The following is an 8430-nucleotide window of genomic DNA, read 5'->3' on the forward strand; positions in this document are numbered from 1 at the left end:
TTCTATATATAGGAGTCTAAGGGGTCACAATATAATCAGAGCCGACATAACAATAATAATGTAAGGGCACCACAATAACAATAGTGGGCTTCTATGGGGCACAACAATAACAATAAGGGGGCTACATTAATAACAATGAGGGAATAGTGAGCTTCTAAGGGGCACAAAAATAACAATAAGGGGGCTACACTAATAACAATGAGGAAATACATTGGTATTATAGGGACCTAACATAATATTGTTGGGTGTGGAGCCTGATTATCTTCTTTATTTAGAGGTATCGCCACATTGGACCCCAGTTTATAATGTGGCGGAAACGCCACCCATAAAATGTACACTGCAAAGGGGGTCCAAGGGAGGGCAACGCCCCCGAAGATAAAAATAGATGTAAAATTGCCTTGTAAAATGTTGTAATTACGTAGTCAATCTGGGTCGTTCATTAGGCGGAGATCTGATAGTAGAAGTTATGTTTAATTTAGGGTTCTTTTCCCTAGAAGGAAACCCCTCGCTATATATGAGGGAATTGTATTGCGTCTATGTAGATCTGTAATATATAATTTCCTAACAAATACATGATCAATTTAACCTTTAACTCATTTACTTATGCAAGTAAATTGATAACTATTTCAAGGGCTTGTAAGCATGACTCTGGGATACAAAGGTTGGTTGTAATATAAATAAGTTAAACTGAAACAAATAAATTCTTCCTCAAAGAAATAAAAACTAAACATAGAAGATAACATATACGAGTATATATCATTTCATTTGAGTTTGAAATGTGAAAAGAGTTGAAAAAGAGTAGATACACTGAATTCTAAATCAACTAACATCAAATACTCAGAACACGGAGAAGAAATAAAACAACTGATAGTAAACAAAACAAATCCCATGCACCATACTGTAATAATCCTTGGATAGTAAGACCAATGACCCTCAATACATAAGCAACATGCATCATTGATTGATCACACAAACATGAAATCTCTGAAAATTAGCACTAACGCATCACTCGACGAGCAATGACCATTTATGTATTCATTCATCAGAATACATAATCGATACATATAATCAAAACATATTTAGGTTCACTGTATCTTCGATCCAACAAAGGATCGGTTCAAAAAAAAAAATTATTGTTTTTAAAATGCTTTTCCTCCAAATATAAAGCATAAAGCATATTTTTGTCCCTTGGAAGAAAAAAAAAAAAAAAACCTATTTTAAGACAAATTATCTTTAAAAAGTATTTAAACTGATCATCATGACTGAAATAGAAAAAACACCAAAAATTTGTCTTTCTGACTGTTCAAAAGCCTCCGCAGCAGCCGTGCATCACTGGAAACTTTTCCCTTCTAGAAATGACACATGGAAAGCTTTTAAGAGGTGATATGGAGACCACATGTACCCCACGCCAACATCTTCAAAACCTAACAAGTGGCCATCATCCAGTGTACCTGAGATAGTCAAAGCACGCCCTACGTAGCGAGTGTGTAGTGCCTGCGTACCAAAATTGTTGCAATTGTTCTTCGAATGCCTTTTAGTCCTCCTAAATACTGTCATGACACTATATTTTGATCAACATATCAACTTCAAGATATTAAAATATCAAGAAATCAAGACAAAACTTGAAAATAAGAAAGGAGGCCTGGTCACTTCCTTTTCCTCTTGCTTGACACTTTGCTGCTAGAAGTCTTGGTCTTGGGAGTCTTGGTCTTGGAATTTGAAGTAGTGAAGTCATCTTTCTCAAAAGGTGGTGATAAAATATGTGTGGCCTTATTCATGAACTTAGGATCAAATTTAGGCATCTTCATGAGCGGAGGTATTACAGTTTCTCCCTCATATCTCTTTAGTAATCTATATGCCCCTTCCAAATCTTGCCTCATTCTCAACTGAGCATTCAGGTTCAAGTTTCTAACATGCAAATTTTTTCATTGTCTCCTAACTGGATGTGACCATTTGAAAAAATTCTTACTCTTGTCAGGGGCTTTGGATGCCTCTTTGAACTCATGGTCACAATTTTCAAGAATATGTTGAATGGAATTTTTATACTCCAGATTTGGTTTCCTGAATTGATTGACCTAGTCTTTACTTTCCTCCAACTCCTCTAGGAACCTCTAATACTCTTTTCATTGACTGAATGGGGGTCTCCCAGGAGCTTTAGCTATTTGTTTCATTTGTTGCACATATTTAAACTTTGATTTGAACACCCTGACTGTTGGCTCACTAGGCCCTACTACAACATTATTGGCTTGTTCATCAAAAGAAACATGTTTTTTCTTCCCTTTGGCAACTGTTGCAGGCGACTCTGTCTTGTCCTCTGCTGGTTTAATAGCTTCTTTTATATCTTTGTTCCGTTTCTCCAAAAATGTTATTCTCATCTGGTTTTTAAACAGTGCCTCCCTCATCTTTATTATCTTAGGGTCCTCTTATTTTTACTACATAGCACCTGTTTCAAGTGGTGTTATCTCCTCCTCATAGTTTGGTTGCACCATTTTTCGGCCCTTACTTCATCCACTTTATCATCAACCTGTACATTTGCCTTCTTATCTTCATAAATTTCCACAATTGCTTGAGGGGTTGCATCTTCCTGGGTATTTTTAACTCTAGACCTCGTTCTGGGTCTCATCACAAACTCATCTTGGACTGTGTCTTCAATTTTGACCTTAAGTTTGGCTTGTTGAGCTAATGTCACATTTTCTTCTATTTCTTTTTCGGCCTTGTCATCCTCCATGCTTTGCAATTTATATTTCTTTCTCAACTTGTTTGCAAGTTTCTTGCTTGGCTTATCACCTTCCTTCTTTATGGGTTTCATTTTCATGACTGGATGGATGCTCTCCTTTTTTGGATTTTATTGCTTGGGATCTTCTTTATCTGTCTTCATTGATGGTGGCCCAGTTTGTGGCAAGAGATCAATACTTGCAAGAAAATCATATCAAATCATTTTCTTTCTTTCAACAACATGCTTAACTAAGATTTTGATTAAATAAAAATGGAACAAACTTGAAGCATGGTTATCTTTTTGAATTTGTACTTTGGTGGCCATTCTTTCTAAACTCTTGAGCAGGAAATAAGGTAGGTTAATTGGCTTGCTTTCGGTGAAATTCCATAGTAATTTGAGATGGTACTGGTATATTCTATTGAACCCACCCTCGCAGGTGAAGTATCTTTGGATAACCTTCAGAAGGTCGACATAATGTTCTTGAAGATAAATTTTGGGGAAGGTGGAAGAAAACTTGTCAAGATACTCTAGTTTCACAAACTGTTTGTAAGCCAAAATGTCTAATTCATCCCCCTTGAACCATTTCTCCCTTGTTGTTGGGAGGTTGGTTGCATCAGCAATAAACTTCTCAGTTAATATAATCTCCAGTTCTCCTAGTTTCACTCTATTGTCTTGAAAATTAAGAGCAAATAAACTATCAATTTTAGCATTGTGGCCTACTTTCTGAATCTTCTAACAGAAAGGAATGCACCTTGTGTTCTCAAAATCCACTCTAATGGCAGGGGATGAATTGATCAGGCTCAAAGTGTTGGTTTTGATGTGTACAAGATCTCCTCCCTTTTTTCTAGTGGCAGGGGCCATCCTATCTCAACACCTAGAAGATTGAATTTGACTTTATATTATGGCTACGTGTACAGACCTAAAGGAATGAATATGGCCACGAGTGACAGCACAACTCTACTTAAACAATTGTGACAGCAAGATGGTGACAATGCAGTTTATGTGGTCGAATACAAGTAGGAGGCTTTGAAAATTTAAAAGACACCTAACATTAATCACTTTAGGAAACATTCATCATCCAAATTTCATGTCTATAGCAATGTGACAGCGCATTTAGAGGCAAAATGGTGTTTTTCAAACAGAACAGAGTGTGCGCAGCACAAGTTTTTTAACAGGGATAGACACGACTTTGACACAGTAACCAAGATAAATAGCAATGAGAATTTTAGGAAAGGTGACTAACTTCCTACCTCTCCAATCTCTGCATTCAAACTATGTGTTGAAGGCTAGCCTGATATGCAACCCCTCTTTGTGTAGAAAAATGCAGTGCCATGCTCGAACTGTTCTGCAACCTGTAAACTTCCCTACGACTTCTGAGCTTCTCTGCATTTTTTGAACTTCTTTGCGCTCTTTGCTTCAAAATAGGACCACTCATCTCATTCTTTGCATGAGGGATGAGTCCATCACCTACGATCAATCATAAAGGAAATTGGTGGCCTTTACAATGATTTCAAAATATTCTACTGATGTAACAAGTTTGACATGTAACCCGCGTTCCTCATGAAATTCACATGCTTGAGATAGCATTGTTTAAGTGTTGTAGGGTGGCGGAGGATTTATATATGATGAATTCGGTAACCAAAGTTTTTCAGGGGTGAAAAGGGTGATGGGTCAATCATGGTGCGTAATGATGCTTAGGGAAGGGGGTATTTTAGGCCTACGGATATGTAATTAGGCAAAAATAAGGATGAGGGTTTAGGCCTAAAATGAGTGATAGGAATAATGTAAACATTATGGAATGAGGGGGAAAGTAATGTAATGAGGGAAAAAAGAGATAGGTAGAGGGTTTCATATAATGTCAGGCCTAAAATGAGCGATAGGAATAATGTAAACATTATGGAATGAGCGGGAAAGTAATGTAATGAGGGAAAAAAGAGATAGGTAGAGGGTTTCATATAATGTCTAGCAAGGGCATAGCTCAAGATATTAATGATTAGGATCCATTTGAGATCCTTCCTTCAATGATAGACACTTTGACCATATTACCAACCTATCATTACCTAATACCCAAACTCAACAATTAGTTATAAGACTTTCCCATACAATAGACACCCCTTCCCAATGACTGACCTTGATGACCAGAGTGATGACCTGACTAATGATGGATCCTTTGAGCAGTGATAGGTCAAATCATGATAGCGAAAAAATTTATGATTTTGACCTCCTTTAAAACAACAAAAATTAACTCAAAGTACCTTTCAACTGACAAACTAACCTACTTTAACACGCTGAAATACAACATACCATGCATACCTTGTGGTATTACCTGTGCACCTTTTTTATTAGACATAGGCAGCTTGTAGCACTTTTTCATCTTTTCATATAGTGCCTCTTAACCTTTTCCAGCTTTATCCATATTTCCTACATTTCAAATGATCCTTCATCACATCTCAACTAGGATGTTAGAAACATCCATATAATCAAATACATATGCAGGAAGTATAAACAATAAACATAATAAGCATATCCATAAGTATAAACAAAAGTAAGAGGCATCATAAGTCAAGATATACTTATCTTCAATGAGATTTTATCTTCTCCCTCTAGAACTTATCATCACCATCCATAGTCCACATAACACTATTACCTTTAGTAAACCAACCAGACCTACTAGGGATTATCACATCTAGGGCTTCATCAAATCTTTCACAAGTGCTTGAGCATCTTCAGATTGACCATACTAGGTTTCATATCTCGTAGCGTTTCCATAAATCAAGGTTTCTCTCAAACCCTAATCATGAAGTTTCCTAGGCTTTTCGTTAAACCTTAGAATTATTTTAGGTCTCCACCATCTTCTTCTTTATTTCATCAAAGGTGTCACCATCGGGGTGATATCCATAACTTTTCTTCAGCCCAGCTTCGATACCATGTTAATTTTTCATAGGTCTACGTTGTTCTTTGATTTGATAATTGAATTTCTTCATTAACACATTAAGTTCACCCCATAACATTATAACATTATTCAAATGTACATTATTATTCATCAGCATATGCAACTATGTAGAAAGAACAATATCATCATCATCTATGCAGTGGAATGTAAAGGAACAATAGAAGAAAAGTATGCACACATAGAGACACCAAGATTGGTTGGAGACCAGGGCAAAACACACTATGGGGAAAACCCTTGGAAATTCTTCTTCTTCTTAGATCATTATCAAATGATTCATCAAAAGAGAGTAAAATTATCCATATCTTTATCTATTCAAAAAAACAACTAGAACATCCATAATATGGCCTTAAACATGCATATACTAAAAGACCTTGATTTTGAGAACTGTAATGCACTATCACTGATTGTAGTCAACTGCTAAATATGGTTGTCACTGAGCGAAAAATTTATAATATTGATACTTCATCTTTTGGTCTCAAACGCATGCAGAGATTCTAAGTGTGAGCGTCTAAGACAGATCTGGATGCTCTTTGGAGAACTGGATGAGTGTGTCTGGGACTGATCTGGACTCTCTCTGGAGAACTGGATCAGAGCATCTGGGATTGATCTGAAATCACTCTAGAGAACTAGATCTGAGTGTTTAGGGACCAAACTAAACTATGGAAACCCTAGCCTCCCTTATGCTCCCTTGGACACTATGTGGAAGCGTCTTAGGCTTCCCAGATTCTCTTTGGACCATATTGTGCCAGCGTCTAGGGATGAAAATACTTAGTTATGAGCGTACGTCCGAGACTTAGAAACCATAGACACGTGTGAGCTTCGACCCTGTAGTTTCGGACCCTTTGCACGATCTTTCCTCCGTCAGACCTATGTGAACCAAACAATAGAAGAGACAAGATAGTGCTTGATGATTGTGTCCAAATGAGCTTGAAGTATCTTTTATTTATAGGCTTTCATGAGGGTCCACTTGATATTGAGGCTGACCTGACCAATTATACATGTGCTTAGGGCCGACCTAATCCAATATACATGAGTAAATAAATAAATTCAAAAACCAACTTCTGCTTGACCAAATGAGGTGATATTTAGGTCAATTTTGGTCCTCTTGAAAATAGGAACCTATTGAGATTATTATATGCATCATATGAATTGTCCAAAGTGGAATTTGACCATAGTTTCATAATTTTAACTTTTCCTGCTTAATTGACAGCACCATTACTCGCACTCCTTCCTAGAGTGAGAAAATATGTTTGTTGTTACTCCCTGTTGCAACAAGAAATTTTGGATTTTTTAAAGCAGAAACCCTCTGAGAGAAACTCCCTCTGAGTGTTCACTTTATCTTCCACCCAACATTGAATCTAATCTATCAAATTGTTGCAAACCCTTTGTGCCTAGACCAAGAGTCTGCTCTACGAAAATATGAGTTGCTTCTCCCTCTACCTACGCTGCACTTGTGGTTGTCTAGTTTGTACTCACGTGGTCCGCACAGTTGTACAGGGAAATATCACTAGGATATCATGGTTGTACAAAGCTAACCCTTGTGTCCCTCTAAAAAATTCGTACTGCAGCTCCCTCTGAGCTGCAAATTTTCCTTCTTTGCCTCTGAGCCTCCTATTTGTCAAATATACTTTAATACCATGTGAAAAATCCCTTGAAATGCAACAACTGGAATTAATTCTTCTAACTAGTTAATTATTAATAGTTTATGTGCTACAACAAATAATGAGTTAATCACACTACCATTTCTTCACCAATAAAACACTGCGGAAGCAAAAATAGGAACTGAGAAATGATACCACACACATAAAAATGACACAATTATTTTTGGACAATTGTCCCTGAAAAAACCCAATACGGGAAAATCGGTGTAGCATCTGAGGGTTTATTTTATTATGCAACAGTGAAAATTTGAGTACAATTGGATGCCCAAAACTAGAAATCCACTACAAGATAAATACTAGAAAAATCCTCATTACAGGTTGCCTCTGAAAAACTACTCGTCCAACATCTGTTCAGGCCTTTCTATGCCCTCACAACTGATCTTTTTGTACTCGTGCGATCCGCACAACTGTACTGGGAAAATTTGTGTGATCCTCGATGTTTTAATAGGAACACTCGTGTGACACTAATCAACGAATTTCTCAGAAGAATTTTCACATGCCTTGCATTTGTACTAGTTGGTCTCATGTGGCATTCTCTTCTAATTCTTTAAAAATTGGAAAACTTACCCCATATTCACTGTCTCTTCCCCTCTGACACTTTCTACTCAATCTCTCATGTTAATCACCTACTCTGGAGAATCGAACTATATAGATCATTGAGTATCTGCAACTATGTATCCTCCATCTACCCATCGACCTCTTCTTATAATCTCTAGTTGAGACTTCAACAACCACGATTAAAACTTAATCGACGGTTGAGATCATCTCCAAGTCGATCCATGTGAGTTTCTAAAGGATTCTTGCCTTTCTCAATTAATTACTATTAGCTAACCACTTTTCCTAAGATAGGCTTAGGAAAATTTTAAATGATGGTCACTTAATTTAATTGAGCTATCTCTAGATGGAATTTCCATAAACAATTTCTTAGTTTTGGAGAACTCATGTCTTTTAGCCTCTTCACAAACTTTTGAGACTGGAACACCATATGATGCTACAAAACTAACATGAGCTAAAGAAGTGGACATGTAGGTGTGGCGGTCCCTAAAGAGGAACATGACCTTGAAGAAGAAATATATTTTTGTAGCCTTGGATGAGGAGTA

Source organism: Pinus tabuliformis, chromosome 8 (assembly GCF_031772625.1).
Source record: "Pinus tabuliformis cultivar Carrire ecotype Pingquan chromosome 8, CPIR1, whole genome shotgun sequence".
In the NCBI taxonomy this organism is placed as follows: domain Eukaryota; kingdom Viridiplantae; phylum Streptophyta; class Pinopsida; order Pinales; family Pinaceae; genus Pinus; species Pinus tabuliformis.